This window comes from Protopterus annectens, chromosome 2.part1 (assembly GCF_019279795.1).
Source record: "Protopterus annectens isolate FY-2018-M chromosome 2.part1, PAN1.0, whole genome shotgun sequence".
In the NCBI taxonomy this organism is placed as follows: Eukaryota; Metazoa; Chordata; order Ceratodontiformes; family Protopteridae; genus Protopterus; species Protopterus annectens.
Window position 1 is genome coordinate 584,788,856 of NC_056729.1, and position 26,842 is coordinate 584,815,697.

Genomic DNA, 26,842 nt, shown 5'->3' on the forward strand with positions numbered 1-26,842 from the left:
GTCATGATTTTCTAAGTAAAGTTTTTTTTTTTCAATAATTTTTATTTTCATTTTCCATTGATGTGAGTCATAAAACAAACATGTATAAGAAGCATGACCATAGTACAGTGTTATCCATTGAGATTCATACCATAGGATATAGGTCATCCAACAAAAATGATCTACACTACATACATCAATGCTTTCACAGTTTAGACATTTGAATATAACAACAGAACATATATTTGTAAATCAAAACCATAAGATATTTCGAGTGGTTGATCATATGTGTCATTCTAGATTCCCTTATGGTGTATTTCAAAGTGTCTCTGTTGTGGTTCATGCTAATATAATGTTAAAGGCTTGTTCCCATACTACCCTACATCTTGTATTTTTGCCTTTTTTATCCATTACGATTTTATGGGCAAATAGATGCTTTATGGCTAGCTGTCTGAATCCCTCCCAAGAGATACTATTTGGGTCAAGCCACTTAAATGCTATATATAGTTTCATTTGGAGAAAAATTGTAACAAGTGTGGTGGCTTGTTTCTTTGGAATGTTGGGAGGGAGAATGTGTAATATAGTAAATTCCCATGTTAGTGTAGATGTCTGATAGCCTATTTTTTGTAACTGTATTTTAAGAGAATTCCAAAGTTTATAGACACATTTGCAGCTCCAAAATAGGTGAAGTAAGTCAGCTGCTTGATCTTTGCAGTGTGGACAGAGTGGTGATCTCGATGCATTAAATTTATGCAGGATTACAGGTGTGAAATATGCATTGTTATTAATCATGAGCTGGGTGTAAGCTAGTTTTTGGAGAAGTATGGTCTTTAGTGTTAAGTTAATTGCTTGGCTTATTTGCTGATTTTCTTCAGCTGGATTTATTTTTCTCCCATAGTTAGGGAAAAGGAGCTCCCTCTGGAATTTAATGTCACTTCCTATTTTGTAAGAATCCGTAAGGGCTTTCCTTGTTGAGAGGGTAGTTTCTAAGTAAAGTTTTTTTTTAATTCACTTTTAAGATCTTTCGACTGAGTATTCATTTATGTACTATTTAAAGAAGGTATTATTTACTAGTGAGGTTTGTTAAGCTGCTGGCATCTTCCACTAACTAGCCAGATGACTTTGCCCATTACTGTTTTTATTTATTATATTGACTGTTGATCGAGTGTCTGTGTAACTGTAATCACCCTAGCCAATAATCTAGGGTGGTGGGAGATTTGCTTTGCCATAATGAAATATGTGGAGAACTAATACATTTTAAAAGTCTTCTCTGGGAATGTGTGTGTGTGTGTGTGTGTGTGTGTGTGTGTGTGTGTGTGTGTGTGTGTGTGTGTGTGTGTGTGTGAATGCAATAACTTGCTTGAAAAGCACTTAAAAATCACACAACCAGGAACTGTGAAACACAAATCATAACTAAAGAAAGACCAGTTCCAGTAGAACACTCGAGCAGTGCTCTCTATAGGCATTTAAAGGGTAATAGTTCATGTAAAATTTTTCAGTTTGGTATACTGGAGAACCTTGGTAATGACTTCAGGGGTGGGATTTGGAAAAATAGGTTAGACAGGGAGCAAAAGTGGCAGCTAAGACTGAATTCCACCCACCTCCCAGGTATTAATGAAGCATGTAGCATTATGCCTGTGTTGAAATACCATTCATTTAAGCTTTAAAAGCTTTCTTTTAGAGAAAGAAAAAAGTTACAGTTAATTATTATTAATTCACAAGTATAGTTAGTTTATAAGAGTATATTAAATTATATTTCATTGTACTTTTAACTATATATTTTTTTATCCATTTGGAGGTTTTTAAAATATATTTGAACCGTAAAATATTTGTACATTGTTTAAAAGTATGGTAGGGAGGACTTGTGATTAATTGCTAATTAATTATTCATTAGCTCATGGGTATATAAGTATTGTATTTTTGAAGTGTAACTGTTTTCTGATGAAGTCTTGTTTTCAAAGATAAAAGAGCGCTCAATAAAACATATTTTATATTACACATTGGTGTGATCAACTCTCAGCACTACTTGAGTGTTCTACTGGAACTGGTCTTGCTTGAAAAGCAGTTACTGTGGTTAATGGGCATTGGAAGATACTGAAGTTCAAAGAGAAAGAGGTCTAGAGTACTAAGACAAAATCTCAGCTTTCAGCTTGGTAAGTGGTCAGTGAGTTGTCCTTTTCTGGTTGTGGAAGTTATAATCCCATACCTAGGACAACAGTGTATATTTCCTGTATGTTCTTGAAGTTGGGTTGTATTTGGTAAATTTGGTAGTGAATTAGATTTCCATGCATCATTGTTATTTTAACCTGTTGCGTGCTAGTAGTGTGACTTGGGCATAGGAGCAGATCCAAGGACCATAGTACCTGTCCTTCACATATCCAGATATCCAGAGGTGGGCTTCTTTGGTACCCTCCCATGTGAACACTGGTATTATGCTGGATTATAGCAGTGGGATTCAAACCCTACCTTAGGCAGACAGGATATTATAAAGGCAACCAGTGCTTTTTGAGGATGTTAGTGTCTGTGGATTGGATTTCATTTCAACACCTATCATCTAGCATTCCAATTCTTTTTTTTTTCAGATACCTTTATTGAATTATCACTTGTGACATAGACAAATTTACATTCATATAACAGTAAGCAAACTATATTAACATAACAAACATTATACTTCACAGATTTTGCAATATATCATATAACCTAAGCAATGTTACATAAATTATTCAATTCCTGCCTTTTTTAAACAAGAAACATCTTTATTAAACCATCACTACATAGACAATCGTACATTTATATATGAAAACAAACCACAGTGACACAATCCTAGTCGCAAACATTTTATATCACAAACCATACTGCCCCACTCCCAGTTGCAAACATTATACATCACTTATAATCTACCCAATCTTTCTCACTCAAACATTACATGACTCATTCAAGTCCTGCTGCCTTTTAGACCTCATTTCTCCCTTGTATGTATTGTAACCACAATTGCCATTTGTTCCTACGTAGTTTGCTCCTACCTTTTTCTAAAGATCTCAATTCCACTTGTTTTATCTCTGTTACTATATTCACTACTTCCAGTATAGTTGGTTTAGATTTTGATTTCCATTTTCTAGTAATTGCTTTTTCGGCAGCCACTGTTATTAGACACAGCAAGGCCTTACCATGTCTAGGCAATTTTGATTCTGTATCATAGCTCAGAAAAATTATCTCCCATGTCAGAACAATCTGCCCACCTAGCATCTCCAACAGTGGATCCCGCAGAGAATCCTTAATGTCCGCCATCTCACCACACTCCCAGAAAATACGTTCCCAATATCTCATTCTTCTTCTTCACACCTCCAGCATTTACTGCCGCCTGAGGAAAAATTATCTGGAGGTATAAAAATATCTATGCAAACATTTATAGGCAAAAATCCCGACTCTTCTAGATGTTGTTGCATATTTGGGAGACATACATATATCCTCCCATTGTTTCTTTGTGAATTGCTTATCCAATCTCTCTTCCATAACCTCTGATTGATTCTTACAGTTATCATGCAATATTTTATATGCTCTACTAATTATTCCTTTTTTAATGGCAGCTTCTGTTCTAGATTCTATTAAAAACTCTACCAGTGACGGTCTTTCGTTTATGACCCCCTGTTTCTGCCTCTTTGCTATACTCTGTGTCACTCATATAATCAGGATGTAACAGATGAATCTTTGTGGGTTCTGTTCAAGCATATTTATTATGTACAAACACATCAGGCTTGAGGCTTAATAATTTTTACTTAGATAAACTTATACACAAACTAGCTATTACATTCATACATGCGCACTCTCTGGCTGCACTCTCAAAATGGCACTGAAGTTAGGACGTGCTTGCTATTTATATGCATGTTCAATCATTGAAACACTTCTTAAAGATACAGCACACACACTCTTTTCTGCATACTCCCTCTTTGAGAACTGGGTCGTGCAATATTGACAATATCATTTGACATGTAATCAATACAAATAATTTTTTGCCATGAAATTATACAGCGCTAGAAACACATATACAAACATGTCCAGGTCGCTGTGTATTTTGCACTAGGTCTGGAAATACAACCAAATCATGTGACATAAAATTTAGAACTAGCTTTAGCAACTGGGACTGTCTCTACTAAATGTTCAATCTTAGAAACATCAGGAATATAATCAGGAATGGAAGTAGAAGTTAAGACATGTTCTGCAACAGGATCATTGTCTGCATTGCTCTGAGAGACAGAGTCTATATCACATGAACAACGCTGCAATATCAATTCTGATACAGGAAGAAGATGTCTGCAATTTCTCCTGTACTCCATACCCTCAGATTCTATGAAGCAGGATCTCGGCTCAGTACATATTACTTAAGTTCATAGGTTCATAGGTAGGTACTAGGCTATGTGCCCGAAGGTATTTTTAAGCCTAGCTAGAATGTGTTGGCTTTCGCCACCACCTAAGATTAGTTCCCTGTGCCTCTGTCCAGAAGAGCCACTGAAGTGATCCCTGGGGTAAACTTTCTGTTTTCCATCCACTCGTCAAGGTTTCTCTTGAAGAGTGTTAATGAGGAGCTCTGCCTAATGTAGATTGGAATCTTGTTCCAAAGCATGGGAAGTCTCTGTGACAGGAATCTATCCCTCTAGCATGTCCTATTTATTGTTGTGGTGAGGTTTAGATCCCTAGACCATGTGGCTCGAGGGGATAAGATTTTCTTTAGGTGGAGCATGTCTATCAGTTCTGGGTTGGACATGGCCTTGTATGTCAGGCAGAGATTACCTCTGAGCAGGAGGTATGCAACTGAGTACAGCTGGAGTTTCTTCAGTCAAGCTGCATAAGGCATCTGTTTGAGGCCAGTGATCCTCTTGTTGAGGTACTTCTGTGGTCTTTCCAGCTGTTGCAGGTGTCTTGTAAGATACATCCCAAATGGGGCATTCTACTCTATGATGGGTCTAATGAGCGATGAGTAGAGGGGCACAATGACCTCTTTTGATCTGGATGTGAACCCTTTTGTGATGAGGTGTGCCATGTAGAAGGATTTTCTAACCACTTTAGCAATGTGATTATCAAAGGAGAGTTTACTATCTACTTGGGTCCCCAGATCCCTTATTACATCTTCCATATTTAGGGGACTACCACCTATGTGGTAGTTTGCGGGTACTTTGTTTTTCCAAAGGGGATGACTATGTACTTTTTGTCATTTAGCTTGAGGCCATGATTTTGACACCAGGTGTCCATCTCAGTGAGACCCTTTTGGAGGATGTCTGTGTCAGCCGGAGAGTCAATTATAGCCCCTAGTTTGCAGTTGTCTGTAAACCTGGTCAGCCATAGTCCTCCTGTGCTTGCCTGTACCTCTGAGAAGTATATGCCGAACAGGAGGGATCCGAGGACTGAGCCCTGGGGAATGCCACTTGTAACCAGTTTAGAGTCAGACCTAGCTCCCGCAACTCTTACCATCGGGGTTCTGTCTGTGAGCCAGTTGGCAACCCATCTTGTGACATAGGGGTTTATGTTCAGGCTGGTGAGCTTGTCTATTATACCAGAATGGGGAATGGTATCAAAGGCCTTTGCGAGGTCTAGGTAGGCAGTGTGTACCATCTTTCCCTCGTCTATAGCCTTGGTAACTGTCTCAAAGAAGTCCACCAGGTTTAGGAGGCATGATCTGCCCTTAACAAAGCCGAACTGGGTAGGGTCCAGTGTTTGGAGGGTCCCAATGTCTCTGTTAAGGAGTTCCATGATGGTGCACTCCATAGCCTTGCAGACCAAGCTAGTCAGGCTTATAGGGCGATAGTTCCTGGGGTCTGTTGTGACTCCACTTTGTGGAGTGGAATAACCGTTGCTGTGCGCCACTCTATGGGTATGTAACCTGTGGAGAGGCTGAGTTTGAACAGTGTGTTTGGGTGAGGGGTTAGTCAGTCTTTGAGCTCATGCAGGACGCAGCCTGGGACACCATCTGGTCCCATTGATGCTGTGTTTTTGGCTTTGGAGAGGGCTGTTTTAACCTGAGTGTCTGTGATTTCAGGAGCTCTACATTCTTCTGGTATGGTTATGGACCCTTTTGGGGGTGAGAGGGGGTTAACGTTTGCACTTAATCTGTCTGCCAGGATGTTGGCAATATCAGTTGGTTCAGTGGATCTGAGCAGATCTGAGCATTGCTACTTAGATTCTTGACATAACTAAAGAATGCCTTGTGGTTATCTTTGGAGTCCTTGGCAATTTTTATTTCGAAACTCACCTTGGATGATTTTATGAGGGATTGTAATTTCTTGCTGATACTGATCAGGGATGTCATCCCTTCTTGGGATTTTACTCTTTTCTGTACTAGTTTCCTCTTTCTATTGTATAGCTTGTTTATGGCAGGAGTCCACCATATTGGTTTCCTTTACTTGGAGGCGTGAATCTTGGTTTTGCTTGGGATAGCATGATCCATGCATTCTTGTAGGTGCCCGTAGAATGCATTAGTAAAGGATTTTGTGCCTTGGACAATGTTATCCTTTAGCATGGGGGCTTTGAAACTTTCCACCTCGGTCTTAAGTAACGTGAGGTTTGCTTTTGAAAAGTTTTTTACGGTGGTTTCCTTGTCCGAGGGTGGGGGTGGAATGTGGATATTCAAAGTGATTTGTTTATGGTCAGATCTAACCAGTGAGGGGTTGACCTCCAGTGTGGAGTACTGCTCGCCCATGTTGGTGATGACCAGGTCCAATATATTGTCACCTCTGGTGGGAGTGTTGACCAGTTGATCCAGGGCATTTGAGTTTATAAATTCTAGGAAATGTTGGGCAAGAGAGTTAGTACTTGAGTAGTTCTCCAAATTAATGTTTGGGTAATTGAAATCACCCAATATTAGGGTGTTTGGTAGGACCTTTATATTTCCCAGTGTTTCCAGAAATGCGGAATGGGGGTCCTGGTACATGGTGGGTGATCTGTAGCAAGCTACAATCTGAACTGCAGTTTTGCCCATTGTTAGTTGCACGTGGATGATCTCTGAAGCATCATGCTGTGCCACTAACCTGGAGATGTGGTATCCTTGATGAATATGGATACGCCCACGTCTTTTGTATCTCGGTCCGGGCTCTGTGGCCCATATGAGTTATAGCCTGGTAGTGCTGGGGTGCTCTCTGGAGCCTTAAACCAGGTTTCTGTTACTGCACATATATCAATTTTCTCCATACTGAGGAGTGCCTTGAGTGCATGCATTTTGAGGTTTAAACTTCTGGCACTGAATAGCATTACCCTCAGTTTTTTGTTACTTGTGCTATTTATGACGATGAGTTTGTCTTTTGAGCCTTGCCTAAAAAAGGCACTATGGGGGTGGCAAGAACCTTTGCCAGTATTCAAAAGCCTAAGGGTGACAGGTGCAAGCCATGTCTAGCGAAGCAGTGTGGCTTGTCGAGCATGTCATCCCAGGTGGACAGACACTGGATCCCCTTTGAATGACACAAGAAACTTAGCCAGTTGTTGAAATTGATATTTTTTTCTTTATACTGTGGTATCATTCTTGGTGTGGGCAGGATGCTCCTCCGGGTCAGGGTCATACCGGCCTGGGCTTCAAGATCAGAGAGCTCTTCCATGTCTCTTTTCATGTAGTCCAGGGAGGTACGGCTCAGGTCATTCACACCAACATGGACAATGACAGAGTCATATTTGTACTTGTTCTGGAGTGACCTGAGTGCTTGTGTTATGTGGCAGATCCTGGCACCTGACAGGCAGCTAATAGTAACCTTCTTCTTATTCAGCCTAGTGAGTGAGACGTCAGTGTGCCTGACTATAGAGTCACCTATTACTAGTATGTTGGGTATGTTATTTTGCCTTAAGGGCTGTAATTGCATGGCACACTTGTTTTGTGAAGTATGTGTTTCATAATTTGTGTTGCAGGGGTGGAGGTTGCTTGGATGTCTGCTTTGGAGATATCTGTTATTTTTGCAGATTTTTATTTAGAGCCTCCAAGTATGTTTTTGTGTATTTATGTGTGTTTTTTGCCGGTGCTCGTTTAATGGGTTTATGTGAGACTGGCGGTGTGATGCAAGTATTTCCCTTCTCCTCCTGACTGTCTGATCCAGCCTTGGGTTGAGAGAGCTTAGCCTCCAGTTTGGCTGTATAATTGCACCTCTCACATGTATTATTGTTTGTTGGTAGGAGGAGAGGGTTGTCTGTGTACATGAGGCAGTTGTAACATTGCCTCAAAATGCCCAGATTTATCAGTTGGACTGGAGAGTTCACCTGAAACTGCCCTTTGGACATGCCTGGATAGGTACAGTGAACTGTTTTACTGAATGGCTGGTAAGGTTGAATAGAGAGCCTTGTCCTTCTGTACAGTATAGGAGGGTCTAGTGCTAGGGTTTATAAGTGTTTGCTATGAGTTTTGAGCAAGTGCCTGGCTGAGAAATGAATGGCTTGAGTGCTTAAGTTGAAAGTTTGTCTAGTTCCAAGGGAAAAATTGAAGAGGAGACTTTGTGGAGCCGGGAATAGTTATACCCTAGCTAACCGGCGCTGCCTGGCATGCAAAACTGGGCAAAATGTGGTATTTGTAGCAGGGAAATGAAAGAGATAGAAATTAGCCCAAAATGGCCAATAAACTACTAATTTATGGGCTGAAACCTCTCCTCCAGGGACAGATAGGCTGCTCAAAGCTCCCCTCTCTCACAGGTGAACAGAAGAACTTCCTTCTATCCAAGTAAGGTATAGGCAAACACAGAGATTTGTAACACAGCCCTGAATTCAGCACTTAACCTGAAAACTGGACTATACTAGCTTAGAAAGGTGGGAAACAAGTATTTTCTTTTATTTTTTTCAGAAAATAAAGCAGATACAATAAAAAACTATTTAAATGCACAGAAAAGGATAATTACTGTTATATATCTCAGATCAGAGTTGTAGTCAGTGACACTAGTAATAAAGTAGGAAGAAACACAAATACAGTAAATGCAGATAAATAGAATGCAATTTATATATATATATATATATATATATATATATATATATATATATATATATATATATATAAAACAATAGAAATTGAAAAACTGATTTCAACAAGTTACCCAATTAACCAGAAAAAAGCTCAAAATGGAGCCCTGCTCCAGCAATCTTCAGTCAGACAAGTTCTAACTGCACACTCCTGCTGCTAGGGTGCAGGGGAACCTTCTCCAAAAAAAGATGGCCTGGGTCAGTGCTCAAGTTATACAAACAAAGCTAGGTTCAGCAGGCCTGAATCTGGTCTATGCTGCAGCAACAAGGCACACCAATTTCAGAAAGAAACAGGTCAAATAAGCAGGCACAATAAGCCTGTGACCAGAAATTCCCAGCTCAGAAGGGCAGAATCAAGCCTCCCACAAGAGTGCAGACCACACCTTCTTAATGTAAAAAAACTGGCCCAAAGCCCAAGTGCTTAAACCAGAACTAATACACTTTAGAACAGACTAAGCCTTCAATCAACAACTCACAACTCAGAAGGATGTAAGCTTCCTGTCCTGCCACAACAGTGCAGACCACAAACATTCCTAATGTGAAACAACTGGTCTAAAGCCCAAATGCATAATACAAAAGCTTAGAATAACAGTTACAATTTAATCGGCTACTAATGAGTAATAATAAATGCAGCAGAATAAATGCTATTAAGTACTTTTAAGAACAGGCAGCAAGAGCAAAATAAGTAATAAAGTAGGAAGAAACACAAACACAGTAAGCAGATGAATAAAGTGCAAAAAAATGTTTTTTTTCTCTCCATATTAGGTTGAATGAGCTAAAGACACTAGACTGGGAGGAGTGTCACAGATCAAATATACAGTAGGGGTGGGCAATTGCAAAGCCACCAAGTATAAAAAGAAAACACCAATATGGAGGGCAGGGTGGGGGAAAAATCATCTCAGAAAAATAACACTCAACACACATCAGAAGCCAGCAAATATGATCTAAAGCATCAAGCAAAAGCAATTAGAATACTATAGAACTTTGGAAAGAAGTGCCAAAAAATATACTTATCAATTTATATTTTGAGTTATTTCAGTAGCACTCTCAGTCAAAACTCAATTAGATTCAAGCAATGAATGCAGAGGTAACAAACAGGGAATCTTAATTATACTAGCAAGCCTTGAGACAATCGGATAAAACACACAAGTTGTTTGGCCAGTATTTAACAGAGCAGGATTAAGGGTGGGGGAAAATAGCACTTTCCACTCAGAAAAATAACACTTTCAACACAGATCAGAAGCCAGCAAATATGATCTAAATCAATCAAGCAAAAGCAATTAGAATACTGTAGAACTTTGGAAAGAAGTGCCAAAAAATATACTTACCAAATTATATTTTGAGTTGTTTCAGTAGTACTCTCAGTCAGTACTCAATTAGATTCAAGCAATGAACTAAATGTTACTTGACCAATCCTGCCAAAACCTTTCGCCATTTGTATCTTCACTGTCTCTCCTTCTTTCAATGGATGAAGAAATCTGCTTGATTTATCATAACTGGACTTCTGTAAAGAATGCTTCCTGAATAATTGGACTGTAATGGTTCTGTTGTTCTTAGCTTTAGGCCTCAATAAATTGGAAATAATAGGTAGTGTTGTTCTAGTTTGCCTGGGTAGAAGTCTCTGAGCAAGTGAGACAAGTATATTGTAACGGGGTATGTTTCTGAGATTAAGTAAATTCAAAAAGACCGACATTGTCACACTTTGACCTTTCAAGTAATTGCTTTGCACTCTGTACTGCACATTCAGCTAGTCCATTTGACTGTGGATATTATGGACTACTAGTAACATGTATAAAGTCACATTCTCTTGTAAATTTCTGAAACAACTGACTAGTAAATTGAGTACCATTGTCAGAAATGACTTTGTGTAGGCTACCATGGACTGATAAATGATGGTTCAACTTAGTGACAATATCAGTGGATGTTAGATTAGGTAGTAAAGCCATCTCAAACCAGTTCAAATAAGAATCTACCAATACTGAGTAATGCTGACTGTTCCACTCGAATATATCGGTGGCTGCTGTTGACCAAGGTAGTTCTGGAACTTTACTTAGCTGAAGTGGTTCTCTTTGCAAATGCAGTTTAGTACTATTGCATACTGAACAAGAAGAAAGGGCTTTATCAATGTCTTTTAATAGAGAAGGCCAAAATACTAGTTCTCTTGCCCTTCTTTTGGTAGATTCAGAACCTGGGTGACCACAATGCAAAATCTGGATATATTCATGTTATAAGGAAGCAGGAACAACAATTTTAGGACCTTTGAAAATAATACCATCTTCCATCAACATCTCATCTCTGTAAGGAAAATAAGTTTGCACTTCAGGTGGTACACTAGATTGCTTTGACGCCCATCCAACATTAATGTAGTGGTTGAGCTTTTGCAAAATTGGATCAGTCTTTGTATGATCGCTCAGCTCATCAAGTCTAGTGGTAGAAAAATTACACACTGCCATTACATCAAAGTCAAAATTCTCCACATCATGTTGTTCTGTTGCATTCCTGGGTGATTTGGATAAGGTATCAGCCAGATAAAGAAGTTTGCCCTTTGTATAGACCATTTTGAAGTTCTACTTTTTCAACTTGAGCATCATTCTTTGTAATCACGCTGGAGCTGAATGTATAGGCTTCTTTAGAATAATAACTAGAGGTTGGTGGTCATTTTCAATCTGAATAGCACGACCATAGATATAATCATAAAACTTTGAACATGCAAATACTATTGCCAAAAGCTCCTTCTCAATCTGAGCATATTACATTACAGTTTGGATAAGGGTTCTAGATGCATAGGCTACTGGTCTGCCTTCTTGAAGAATAGCTATGCCAAGACCAAATTTTCAAGCATCACTGATTTATTGACATCATAGTATCTTAACGTAGGTGGGGTGACAATTTTGTACTTAAAGGTCTTCAAATGCTTTCTGGTGCTGTTCCAACCAAGACCATGTAACATTTTTGTGTGTCAGCTCTCTTAAAGGAAACACAGTGACCTGGACATAATTGGATATGTGTATCAAGTTCTGTATAATTTCATGACAAAAAATTATTTGTTTTGATTGCATGTCAACTGATATTGTCAATATTGCATGACCTAGTTCGCAAAGAGGGAGGATGTAGTCACCTCACTAATGTCTGGTAGAAACTTGCCTAAGAAGTTGATCATGCCAAGAAAATGTTGTAGAGCTTGAATATTATCTGGTACTGACATCTCAAGAATAGCTGCTTGCTTGGACAGATCTGGTCTCAAGCCAGTGCTGGTAAATAAATGACCTACATATGTAACTTCTGGTAATCTGAATTTGCACTTTAGAGGACTGAGCTTTAAGTTCACTTCACATGCTCTGTCTAGAACTCTCTTAAGGTTTCTGTCATGCTCTGCTTCACCATTGCCTTCAACCAATAAATCATCTACTATTATGGCACAAGGATAACCTGAAAAAATTTGCTCCATCGCATGCCAGAAGATTTCACTTGCAGAATTTATTCCAAATGGCATCCTTAAGAATCTATATATGTTAAACGGGGTACTGAAAGTAGTCAATAATGAGGATTTGTGATCAAGCATCGCTTGACAAAATGAACTTTTTTTCATCCAAGACAGAAAAAACAGTGGCATTTGGCATTAGGGTTCTCACTTTCTCGACTGTACGCATTGGATGATGTGGTCTATTCAATGCTTTGTTCAAATCTTTTGGGTCAATACATATTCTGATTTCATCTGAGCTTTTCTTGCGGGCTGCTACCATGGACGACACCCATTCAGTTGGTTCTGTAAGTGGACAAATTACACCTTGCTGCACCATTTTATCCAACTGAGCTTAGACTTTATCCTGCATAGCTATCGGAACTTTTCTTGCTGGTCTGACTACTGGACTGACATGTGGGTATAACTTCATAGAATGCAGAACTGGAAGTTTGTTCAACTTGTCACCGAAAACATCAGCATACTCTGAGAAAATGGCTTCAGAAAAATTGGAACTAGGATATGTGCTTATCTGATGAACTTCTTTGGTAAAAAAAAGCAGATTCATTCTTCAAACTGTCTCTGAGACCCAGTACTGACTGCACAGGTCTTTGAACTACACAGACTAGTAAGCTGTAACAGTTCTTAACCAAATAACATGAAAGCACTACTGAGCCTTCGGTTTAAATTTCTTCACCTCCATAAGCAGCACATTTCATTCTACTAGCCACATTGAGCTGTTCATTAGTTCTCACCTTAGCAAATGTGTCTGCTGACATAACATTCCACTGTGAACCAGTATCTACTTTGAGCTTGGTGCATTTACCATTGATCTGGACAGTAGAAAATACTTTGTTGTTTGCCAACAAATTCACAGCATCAACCTTTTCACCAATCACTGATACACCATCTACATAGAAAGTAGAATTCAATTCTAATTGATCAATTTGCTTTTTTGAGTGACCCTTCTTTATAACTTTGTGAGGTTTACTTGATCTGCAAAACTTTTGAAAATCGTTCCACTTTTTACACTTGTGGGATTGCTGACCAAATGCTAAGCATTTTTCTGTTTTAGACTCATGACTGGCACCACAATTGCGACAGTTAACAATAAAGGTGGAGTTGGGTTTTGCTGACTCACTCTTTACTGACCATGCTCCTTTCTTAGAAGTTGTTGGAAAACTATGTGGTTTCCCATGAAAACCAGCAGAGGCTATAGTTGCCATGTGCTTAGGCCTGCTTCTGTTTGCCACATGTTACATGCTGCCTACATTTGCTCTGGAGCCTGTTGAAACCATGCTCTTATCACTTGCAAGCATACTTGTGTGCCTTTCTTTAACTTCATGGATTTGACAAATCTCAGTAGCTTTAGTCAACATTAAATCACTGTCACAAAGCAAAATCTTTCCATTGTAGCACTATTAATACCACACTCAAGCCTATCCTTTATCAACTCGTCTTTTAAGTCACCAAACACATTTTAGCTTTGTTCCTCAGGTCAGTAATGTAAGCTGCAAAAGTTTCCTATGGTTTCTGATCTCATGCAAGTTAAGTCCTTGAAATGCTTCTTAAAGATAAAGCACACACACTGTTTTACACTCTGATATCAATCCCCTGATAGAGAAGGCAGTCTCTATCCTGCAATCCAAATAAATTCTTGACATCTTCCCCTGGTACTTTTTCTTGATCAGAGTTGCAAAATATGCCAGTGGGATACATTGCCACAAAAGTGATTTTTCTCAAAACAAATATATATTCTTAAATGCTCCTCTAAGAGTTTTGTGGGCAGCTGATAGAGGCACAGAATCATGACTGTCATCAAGAGGCTAAAATAAATGACACAAATATAATACTGACATTGTCTGACAGCTTCTCTTAAAGATTTAAATATGTTTTTGTGGTGGAGGGACTTTGATTGGATGCTTATTAATTGCTTTCTACTGCCTGAGAGAATCCATTGATATGTTGCTGCTAGAGGGACTATGAGTAGTGTGCAGATGATTTTATCCATATTTTATTTACTTACTACTTGCTAGCTGCCCTTCTTGGACAAGGTTCTAGACAAATTAAATACACTCAAGTGTTTTTCATAGAATTGCACATTGTTCCTTTTTTTGCTGAATATGTATATATGCAAAAATCTGTCCTTTCCATCATCTGCTTGCAATTTATATTGTGTGTTTTCACCACCCTTATTGCAATTATGTGTAAGTGGATTTACTATAGGTGCTCCAGAGCTTGTAGCTCATGACACACCTGCTCAATGCCACTTGCATGAAAATGCAAGTGCACAAACTTCCATTAGCCTGAACTCCAGTTTATATGTAACCCTTTCCACATCGAACCTTGTAAGACAATATAAGCTTAGCACAACCTCAACTCTAATCCTAAAACTTTCAACCATATCCCAATCCAGCTCATTGTTCTCTTACCCTAAACCTTCACTCCCTTCCTAACTATAAACTCCCTAATCACTCCCTAAACCAAAAACTTCAACCTCCTCCCAAAAACTAAAGTCCTTGATTGCTCCCCAACCCTAAAATACCCCTCCCACTTTGTATATGTAAAATTCCATTCCTTGTAAACCTTCCTTCCTGTTCCCTAACCCTAAAAATCTCCTTCCATCTCCAAAAGCAAAAAATTCCCCTCCAGCTCCCTAAGCCTAAAATCTACCTCACCAGCACACCCCATGGCTGCTGCTTGCCTGAACTCATATTAGAATTTGACCAGGAGCACCAGCCTTCGTGAGATACAAGACACTCTAGTCCTTGGCATCAAGACTGATTTCTGAAGCAGCTGAGACTCAAGCTTCTGTACAGCTCCTTGTCTAAGTGGGGAATACCAGGAACTCCATCTAATACTGAAGAGTTTAGGACACCCCAATGAGCTTATTAACAATGAGTACAGTGTTGCCATTTTTGGGATCACAACATAAGTCGCATCTTTGATGGAGAAGCTGGAATCTGCCTGATGCATTGGCACAGTGAGAAGTGTTCATTGTTGGTGGTGAATGCATATATCCTGCATGCCTTTTGCCTCATCATGTAATAACTTTGCTTGTTCCTAGATCGGACCATAGGCTGAACACCTTGTAGTTTTAACATTGCAACACTTTTTGAAGTAATGTATCAGTGCAGTAATATTAGTGACTTGTGAAACCTATCTGAGCATGCTCTGCTTCAGCATGCAGCAAGCATCAGAATACTGACTGGGATTCTTATCAATGGATTTCATTATTGTTGAGAACAATCATATGTTTTTAAATGACAAACAGAACTAATGCTACAAAAGTACAATCAGTTTTAGTAATAAAGAGCAAAATGTAAGAAAAGTTAAATAAGGAAAATGAAACATTTTACAGCTGTTGTAATGTGGTGTTTTTGACTATTAACTTTTTCCAGAAGAAAAAAAAAATAAATATTTCTAAATGATCAGTCTCTTACCTATGATCCTAATAAGATATTTTTTTTCTGAATGGATGACATATATTTTAGAGTTTGCATGACATCTAAGTGTCGGATAACCACAAGTGTGTACAATTTGTCAATTAATTTTGACAAATATAGATTTTTCAGCCTAAAGCTTTAGAGCTAGTCAATTTACAGACAAGTTGAGTAGGCTACTTTGCTTTCAGTTTAATGTTCATAATTTTAAGAGTAAAATTAATTTTGTTCTGAGGATATTGTTGCAGGGGGAGTTTTCCCTCAAATGCAGTGACCTTGGAGTTCATTATATTTAGTAAAGAGCAAAGGAATAAAACCCCTTGAAGGATGTGGTTGTAGTCATTCCTGTACAAAGGGACATTTGAATTCTTCTGAAAATACTTGGCGCTTGTTGATACAAGGAAGGGGCGTACCTCTCAACAGTCCTAATTTTTGTGGAATGTCCAGATTTTTTTCTCTTACTTTTGGTCTTTCCCGTCATAGAATTTGTGGTTTTCTGGCAAATCATTGAGGAATGATGTCACTAAATAATAAAAAGACATTTGAGTTTCAGACTTTTAATCCTTTAGAAAATGTATGCCAGTGCAAAGCCTTTTGGTATACTAAATTTATAAGAGCAAGATTTAAAAATGCTCCTTATTTTTGGACCTTTGTCCTCCCATTTGTTTTTGGCTTTGTCCAGATTTTTGCACTTACAGGTTGGAAGATACGAAACCGGGTTGTCAGTTGGATGACATGACCCCTCATAGATATATGAAAAGTCTTTGGATGTTTCAGTTTCTGTCCCAGCTATTAAAATATCTCCTGTTTTAAATAGAGGCCAAACCAGCAGAATAACTTAAACTTATGACCGTTACATTTATTATTCTATATGACTGCAAGATCAATATTTTGTGCAGATTGCGGTGCAGTGCTAACATTCAAATATCACTCTTGGGTCATTTAAAAGAAAATCTGTAACATTTACCCAAGGTGCATTTCATTGAATTATACTTTTGCAAACAGTCTTATAAAATTCTGTTTGGAAAGTAGCAATGTCTATGAATAGAAAACACAAACTCTACAAATATATAATAACTACTACTCGCAGAAATGTGCTGGTCAACAAAACTTATTTGTCAGCAATGCAACATTGAAAATGTAATCAACAACTGCTACCACTGATTGCTGAAGCAGTGACATTATTGAATGTTGCCAGATAAGCATGTTTAATGCAGGCTGCCAATACCCCTCCCCCAACAAAGACCCAACAAAGAGGGTCATACCCCCTGTACCACCCATGAACATAAAAAATGACAGCTCTGTTGTACTAATCTCCACAAAAAAAATGATATCTCTGATTAGTAAAACATTGCATTACAATTTTCAATATGCCAAGAAACAAAGACCTAGAAGCTGGATTATTTCCTGTGGTTCTAAAGGTATTAATCCTGTAAGGAGTTTGTCCATGCTCCTGAAATCTAAGATTAACTGCACACTATGTTGTTGCTTTGTGATGCAAACTTGCTGACACCAAACAGTAATGGAATCTTGGATTTGTCAATCAACCAATCCCTGAAAACTGCAGCTGGGGAGATTGGTCTTAGAAAACACAATGGTGAGGAAAGTATAGTTGTGTAAGTAAAATTGACCTTAAGATTAGATGTTTGAATGATCACTGGTGCAGTAGCCTTAGCTATATGGGTTATATCCTAACAAGAATATAACAGCTGACCAACTTCCAAAGTTTCATGGCACCTTATAAGTGCCCAAACTGTCATGCAGCTTGAGCTGAGCTGACTAAGAGACAAGTTTAGGTTTTTCTGAAATTTCCTGCAAGCAGAGAGAAGGAATCTTAGCCCTGAAAGGACAATACTCGGAACAACAAAAAATAAATATCTACACCCTGGCAAAAAAAGAAAAAAGCAAACACCAAAAACAAGGGAGTATTGACCACTGCTGCAGTAGCCCTAGCTATATTCCCATAGGTAAGTTCTAGGCTAGCTGCCCTTGTAGGCCATTTTAAGCATAGCCAATTTCCCTTTCAAAGGTGAGAATCAAACACTGCATCTTGTGTCTATGAGATGAACACCTTAACCATTATGCCAACCCCCAATGACACCTGTCTTACAGGTCTTCTTGCATGAAAGAAGAAGAAGAGGCCAGGAACTCCTAGCAAAGCTCGATCTGGACCCAGAGAAGGAATCAAGCTTATAGTGCTTTGTAAAAGTATGTACAGAGGGACAAGTAGCAGTTTCTAGAATACTTCTAGAATCCAGACCCTTCCAAAAAGCCATAGATGAAGCCAAGGCCCTGGTAGAGTGGGCCTTGACCCTGCCTGGAATAGTTTTGTTATGGTGAGTATAACAAAAGGTATTACTTTGCAAATAGTCTCTTTTGACACAGATTATCCCTTCTTCTTACCTTCACAGGAAATGAACAATTGATACAAAGATCTGAAAGATTTAGTTCAGTCAAGATAGTGCCCGAGTTGCCTGTGGACATGCAAGGTATGTAACACCCTTTCTGCCTCATTTTTATGTTCAGGTAAGAAAATGGGAAGATAGATAGCTTAGCTTAACATAAACTCAGATACCACTTTAGGCATAAAAGATTAGACTTTTGGTTTCACTGATTCTTCATCACATGCTGTCTCAAGGAGTTCTCAAGGAAACCTTGTCCTTGAGGAAAATATGATAGAGATGACTCACCATAACAGCTTAAAACTCAGATACCATTTTTACAGAGGTCAAAGCACTCAGTAAATCTGTTTTCCATGTTAAGAACCTCAAGTCAAACAAATTAACTGGTTCAAATGGAGCAAGTGTTAGCTTTTCTATCACAAAATTAAGATGCCAAGGAAAGGCAACCAGTTTTCTTGGAGGCCTCATATGTAAAACCCTTTCAAGAACATTTTGACATGACATCGCATCGAAAGAGGAGGATCCATGGGCAGACATGCTGGAATAGCCTATAAGTGAACCTTGATTGAGGAATAAGGAAGGTCAAAGGAAGGTAATCCATGCAAATATTGCAAAACTAGTGGAAAACCAGCCCCGAATGGGTGCTGGTTATGTTGTTGTCACCAACCAGAAAAACTTTTCCATTTGCTAATATATGATTTTCTAGTAGCAGGCTTTCTTGCCTGCATTACTACCTGTGCATTTCCTCAGTAAACAGGTGCTTAAAAGGAATTAAGAACCTATCATCCAGGCACTTAGTTGAAGTTGTTTGATGCCAGGGTATATCAAATACACCTGTTATTGTGTGAGTAGATCCAGTCTGTGAGGAAGCTTGTGGCAATTGCCCGTGGCCATTTTGAAAAGAAGGGAGAACCACATTTGCCTTGGCTACAAGGTTAGTCACCACAATGATCTTGGGGGATTTATTCTAAATCTTCAGAAGTATCCTGGATGTTAGTGGAAAGGATGGAAAACCATACATGAACAGTCCTGTCCAAGGAAAAGAAAGGGCATCTGTCTTGCAGGCCTTATTGCATGGAGTCCTGAAACAGAATCTTGCTTGTTTATTGTTCAGACAGGAGCCAAGGAGGTCAACTTGAGGAACTCCCTACAGACAGATCAAATCTTGGAAGACTTCCTGACCTAGGTTCCATTTGTGAAGATCTGCCTGGACCTGCTCAGCTTGTCTGCCATTCAGTTTTGCTCTGATGAATGTAGGCTGCTGGTAGAGTGAGAGTGTGCTGTGAAGATATCCCAAGCTAACATGGCAAGTCTGCAAAGGATCCCCCTTGCTTGTTGATGTATGACTTGACTGCAGTATTGCCTGTAACACTTGAAGAGAACCCAGGGATCAAATATGGTTCAAAAAGCTGATTGCCTTGTTTAGAGCAAGCATTTCTTGATATTATTGTCTTAAGTGTCCCACACCCCCTACACTTTTATCCTTCCTGAAACTGCTCCCCAAGAAAAGTCTGAAGGGTTGGTGGTGACTGCTTTGGAGCAAGGAGGGAAAAGGGTTGACCTGGATTTAAAGATATCTATTTTCTTCAGCAAAAGATGTTGTTTCTAACAAGCCCCAGCACTGGGATTTGAAAGGATAAAGGATGTTGATAGATACTACTGTATCCTTCTCATGTGGGATCTTGCCATGAGATGCCATGAAACCCAAAATCCTGAGGTATTCCCTTGCAGTGATGGAAATCTGAGTGGAAGACCTTAGTAACAGATCTAATGAACTATTTTTTCATGTGGAAGAAACGCTTTTTGAACTGAGTTGTCCAGCTAACACAATCCTGTGTGAAGGAGTCAAGAATTACTTTTGAATGTTCTCTTAAAATATTAGCTTGTGTAGGAGATCTCTCATCAGAGAAAGAAAGATTCCTGACACTTTGAAAAAAGCTTTGTAAGATAAGCAAATGGTCTAAATGTGTTAAAATGTGGATACTCTGTAGCCTGCAATGAGCTATAACTGGAGCTAGACACCATGTGAACAAGCTTTATGCATTGGATAGTACAAAGGGTAAGGGAGAGAACTGATAATGTGATCCAAACACACAAAACCTTATGAAATGTCTGAAATCTGAATGAATACAGGCGGATGATAACCATCTTTTAAGTCTAGTGTTGTCAGGACATTTGAAAGAGGAAGAAAAGTCAGCAGGTTGTGAAGTGATATCACTTAGATTTTGGACACTATCACAAATTGGTTTATGGCAAAAAGATCCAGAATTGATCTCCAAGAATTTTCTTTCTTTGGCACTAGGAACATCCTTGGGAAAAAAAAAAAAACATTCCCACCTGGGAAGGAGGAAATGGTTCTATCACTCCTTGAGACAGCATGCAATGAGGAAATGGTGGAAACAAACAGATCTGATCTGGAGAATGAAGAATGACCCCCTGGAAAGGAGGAATTTCTTCCCACTGCCATCTGTAACCTTGATGAATGATTTTCAGAACCCATTTGTCTGAAACTCTCTGTTGATGAAGACAAAAATGGAGATTCAAAATTCTGGAAGAAAAAAGGGATCATTGCAGGAGGGGTTCACAATGTCTTTGAAGAGTTGTTCAGATTTGTTGGACTGTCCATGATTTTGTGAGGTTCAAGACTTCTTTTTGGAACACCCTTGATGTTTCTTCTTAAATCTGAAACTGTTTACTCTTTTTTTAATTGCCAAAATTGGATGCAGGTATAGAAAATCCATTGGAAATTTGTGAAAAGGATGACTTTATCCAAAAGAGATTTTAAAATCTCATTTTGACATCATCTGAAATGTTCTGAGAATGCAGCCTGCAAACCTCTTCAAAACAGTACAAATGACCATAGCCCTGGAAGAAGTATCAACATAGTCAAACACACTGTAAACAATGAGTAGTGACTTGTGCAATAAAAGAAACAAGTTATTTAAAACAGATTTTCCTCACATGAAGAAAATGTAGATAAAACATTCCTCATACTTTCACAATTTGTCAGAATATGAGCTTGACAGTTCAAAATTTTGAAAATCAAAATTGCAGAAATATATACTTTTTCCATGCATATCAATAATTTCTCATCCATATCAGAAATAGTAAGAGGGAAATTAACTAAGTGCTTAGCAGCTGTGTGATCAACTAAAGCTATATATGCAGGGTTAGGTGTGGGAACAGGGTCTATATCACATAGTCGAAGTTACTTAACATCGAACACTTAATGGTCGAACCATTATGTTCGAAGTTACATAACTTCGACTACCTAAAAAAAACCACAACAGACAACAAAATAAACTGTTGTAAGCAAGGGAGCAAGCCCCCCTGTGTCTCTCCTCACCCTCCCCCGCTACTTAAATATACCAACTCAGATATCGCAATACATTGAATTGAATGGAAACCTCCGCCTATGGAGATTTCCATTCACACGGTCAAACCTTAACAAATTCGAACGTATGGTCTTGACCATATGTATTTCGAACTTGTAAAAGTTCAATGACGTGATAGGAACCCCTGCGAACAGTGTATAAAAGTTTAAGACACTGAGTAACTTTATACATCCTATCTGCCTTTCTAGGGGCAGTTGGCTCACTATCAGGAAATCTGCATGCAGTAACAAACACATCCTCTAAAGCAGACAGAACAGGAGGAATTTGTGTAGGTTCTGTAAAATCCTTCTGTAACAACTCATAGTATTTTCTGAGAGTCTGAGACACCTCAGTCTTCTCCTACTGAAAATGCTGTCACATTCTAGCAATAGCCTCAGAGAAGGAGAATTCCCCACACAGGGATAATTAGAAACTGAGCTCTCCTTTTCAATGTATTGCAGGTGCCATGTCCGAATCCAAGCCAGTTACAAGTGGCGTCCTACAGGGCTCAGTCCTGGGACCTCACTTGTTCGGTATATACTTCTCTGAGGTTCAAGCTAACAAGGGGGGATTATGGCTGACAAAGTTCGCAGATGACTGCAAACTGGGGGCCATAATCGAATCTCCAGCTGACACAAGCATCCTCCAAAAGGGTCTCACAGAGACAGATGCTTGGTGCCAGAGCCACGGCCTCAAGCTAAATGCTAAAAAGTGCATAGTCATCCACCTTTGGGAAAAACAAATTACCACATAGGTGGTAATCCATGGAAGAAGTAATTAGAGATTTGGGGACAAACGTAGATAGTAATCTCTCCTTTGATAATCACATTGCCAAAGTGGTTAGAAAGACCTTCTATATAGCTTACCTTATCAATCTAGATCAAGAGAGGTCATTCATCAGGCCCATAATTGAATACAATGCCCCTTTGAGATGTACACACCTGCAGCAACTGGAGAGACCCCAAAAGTACCTCACCAAGAGGATCATGGGCTGCAAACAGATGTCCTATACAGCTCGACTAAAGAAACTCCAGCTCTACTCAGTTGCTTACCGCCATGTCAAACCCAGAATTAATGGACATGCACCACCTCAAAAAATCCAAGTCCCTTAGAGCTACACGCCCAGGGACCTAAACCTCAGCACAAAAATAAATAGGACATGCTGGAGGGACAGATTCATTTCCCAGAGGCTCCTCACTCTGGAATAGAATCCTCGCTGACCAAATCTGTGGATGGGAAATCATGTCCCTGCTAGACAGAAACACAGTAAACTAATCTTAAAAGGGTACCTTCTGTGACCTACTTTACAGAGGCATAGTAGGCTAATCTTATAGGGCTAGGCTTATAAATGCCCTAGGGCAGATAGCCTAGTATCTACCTATGAACCTATAACCTATGAATCCTCTGAGATTGAATCAGAACTCTAAGGAAAAAAAACGTGAATTTGTCCCTTCATTTTCCTGTTCAGATTCAGAATTTTGAACCTCTTTGAGGAAAAGCAGAATCTCTCTTTCTTTTACAAGAAACTACTTTACAAGAATAATCAATAGCTTGACTTAACCACTGAGCTAGACCCAGTAAACTAGTCCTAGCCAAAGAAAATTGAGGAGAATTATATGCATACTTGTTTTTCTCTTTCATTTTGACAGTAAAATGGGGCCAACTATGTTACTAATAGCAGCAGTAACAGCAGCTTCCCCCAGGGATGGGCACAGCATTCTGGCACAACAGGGAAAACCTCCCTGGTTCCTCTGCCAGTTCCAACATGAGTGGATCTCCTTTGCCCACTGAGGGGACCCCAAAAGCCACATAGGATGCAGCTAACCCCTGGTCAATAGTGGCTATAGGTGCTACACCAGGGGAACCTAGGTAAACAATGGGTAATCTAAAGTGCAGCAAATGGCCACAGCAAAGTCACCCTCCTGTTGAATTAGGCAAATTGCTAGCTTCCTGTGTTATCAAATGCTGTTTATTTTTTTTTTTTGGGGCTGGAAGAAGGTGATACTGTGGAGCCAGTAGTCTGTTGCATGGTCAGAGCAAAAAAATGTTCCTCTTTCCTGGGAAATACAAGCAACAATTGTCAGCAAACAAGCAAAGCTCACAAAAGTTACAAAAGCACTTTAAACACTATGCCAGCTCCACAAACATAAAATAAACACAATTAATCCATAGAAAAAATGATTTCAGGTACTTTACACTGTGAAGATGTGAGGTATTGCCAGCTATGCCAGGACAAGTAGGGCAGTGGATGTGTAACATATGGCAGCACAGCTAGCTGGGATTTTGTAAAGAACTGCATGTCATTTGCATATCAAACTGATTTGTACAGACGCTTGTGTTGAAAAATGTACTAACAGTGGTTCCTGACTGTATTATAACTGATTAAACGTATATGTTTTAACAGAGGATACTGGAAGAGAAGGAGTTAATCTCAGTCTAGCTAACTTTGAAAAATAGTAAAAAATTAAATTACTTAAAGCCATAAAGATTGTATGTTATAACTCTGCTTGCAGCCAGAGACAAAACGTCTGGGAAAACAAGTACTATAAAGCCTTCTCTTCTGTCTCTAGCAGGCAACTAATTGCTACTCTGATAGAGTGGAAGTGTTTTATGGTTTTATATTACAGAAACTTCAGCAGATAATAGCAAGCTGTTTGTGTGTGTATTATTAACTCATATGTGCTAAATCCTGGCAGCTTCTAGCCATGGGGGTAGCATGGGAACCAGAAGTCAAATGACCAGATGTATGTGATGTCATTCTGTAATCCATCACTAAAATGATATTTTAATACTAGATGAAACTGAAGTCTCAAGGGACTCTGTTTTTGGAACCTACTTCATCTTTCCTTGCTCTAGTAAGCGAACCTAACCCAGTAAAAGTAATTTTTTAGATCATTCAGAAAAAAATAGTAAGATTAGCTAAGTACTATTATTCTGTATCTGTCAGAATCTATTTATCTGTTTTATTTTAATATTTCCTGTGACTGAAACTCTGGTGTTAATTTAAATATATATTTAACATTTTTCCATGTTATTTTTTAAAAATAGTTAAACTTTTCATTGTGGCTGGTCATTTAGAGAATATTTAAACTTTGAGAGGATGTGCATCTATTTGGTGACACTGTGGCTACTCCTGAAAGCCTTACTTTTTCATCTTTTCCCAGTTAGAGGTCATCACAGTGGAACTCTGGTCTGCTAATGATTGGCAGTGGATTTTTACGGTGCCGAGTTGCCAGCCCGATGCCCAAGCTTCAAAGAAGGTACACCCATTCACGTACAGACCTACCTGCATGTCTTTAAACATCACTCAAACATGGGGAGGACATGAAGACTCCACACAGAAGGCATTCCAGCCAAGAATTGAATGGGAGAACCTCTTGTTATGAGACGACAATGCTAACTGCTGCACCACCACGGCTGACTCCTGAAAGCCTTACTGCATTGGCCAAATGCTATAATTTGTATTAATATTAATTTCACTCAGTATAATTGGGTAACCTTGTAAGACTCTTAGAGTAGTTGGCTTTGGAGTGTCTGGTGGCAGTGTAACTACTTTATTATCTGGTCAGAAAGGGGCACAACTAGTAATCTGTGTCACCCTTTGCCAGGTGTATGTGTGTGTGTGTGTGTGTGTGTGTGTGTGTGTGTGTGTGTGTGTGTGTGTGTGTGTGTGTGTGTGTGTGTGTGTGTGTAAATAAAATCTCAAAGAGTGTGTATGTCAGCTGCTTGGAGCAGACATGAAGCAATGATTTCATCAAGATAGAGTGGTAGAGGACTTGGCTTGGACACTCAGCTGAGGACTCAACTCTATAGCTGTGCCAGTGGGGATCTTATTGGGAATCTGGCGAGAAAGGGAAAACCAGCCCCCAGACTGAGTGTGTTCCCTGTGTGTTCTTAAGGGAAACTGTGCTTGATTCAGACAGCTGCATCTGGAAGTACTGGGTGTACCCATTTTTGTTCCAAGTTTACATCCCTCTCCAGTGTCAGTGGTGAGGATTCAGGGTCCTTGATTACTGGCCCAGAGTGGGGATGTCATACATATTGGTGAGCAGTGGTGTGGATATTAATTTAACTTCTGTGGCCTGTAGGCAGTTGTCACTAAAGGTGTGTCCTCTCAGCAGTCAGAAGGTAAACATACAGAGTTTCATTATCACAACCATGTTATTTATTTATTTATTTATTTATTTATTGTTTGTTTAGTCAGGGAAAGCAGGCAGAGATGTTAGCAGAGGATTATGGCAAGCTGACAAAGAACCAGTTTGCCAAATTGTGTAAAGCCAAAGAACTGGTGCATGCCAACCTGAATAAAGAGGAGATGATTTCAGCCTTAATTGCAGCTGTAGCCCAGACCAGCAACCAGGAAGATAACCAGTCTGGTGATGAGGATTTGGAGCCCTCAGAAACAGGACAGTTCCCCTTTTCCTCAAAGGACTTAAAAATCCATCTGGAGTTAAAATACTTGAACTGCAAATCAAATGTTTGGAATTAGAATCAGTAGGGAAACTGCAGTATTTAGAGGCTGAAGAATAGGAGAAACAGATGGAAATAGAATTAGCAGCGAGACTGCAGTGTTTGGAGGCTAAAGAAAATGAGATACTGCTGCATTTGGAGCCTGAAGAAGATAAGAAGCAGCATCAACATGAGAGGGAGATGCTGATTCTTCATCAGGGTCATGGAGGTAATGGAGAAGGGAATAACCGAACCCCAGAAGCAACAAAGGTCAGCACATTTCTTCCACAGCTTACAGAGGGTGACAAAGTTGATAGTTTTATTCATATATTTGAAAGAGTATGTAAACAGTATAATGTTGACCAAGGGCTCTGGGTACAGTTCCTGATCCCCTTACTCCATGGTAAAGCTGTAACTGCTGTTTCTAAATTGTCTGATATTGATTGTTTAAACTATGATAAAGTAAAGAAATGTTTACTTGAATGTTTTAAGTTAACACCTGAAGATTACAGGAAAAAATTTCATGAGCACAGATGCAAGGCAGATGAAAGTGTGTGTGATTAATTGCCGAGTTAAGCACTTATTTTCATAGGTGGATGAGTGGGTGTCAGGTCACCATTTTTGAAGGGCTGGCAGACCTTCTGATGAGGGGAACAAGCCCTTAGCACTTTGTTTGAAGACACAAGAATCTGGTTGGCAGACCAAAAGTGTAACTCTGCAGATGAGCTAGGGAAAAAGGGGGATCTCTACTTAGAAAGC

The 26,842-nt window shown here is 39.2% G+C and overlaps 1 protein-coding gene across 1 annotated transcript in view; it reads right to left on the minus strand.

The window, feature by feature from the left end:
- LRRC38 (leucine rich repeat containing 38) overlaps positions 1-26,842 on the minus strand; it is an 848,191-nt gene that overhangs the window by 790,532 nt on the left and 30,817 nt on the right. The window lies entirely within an intron of this gene.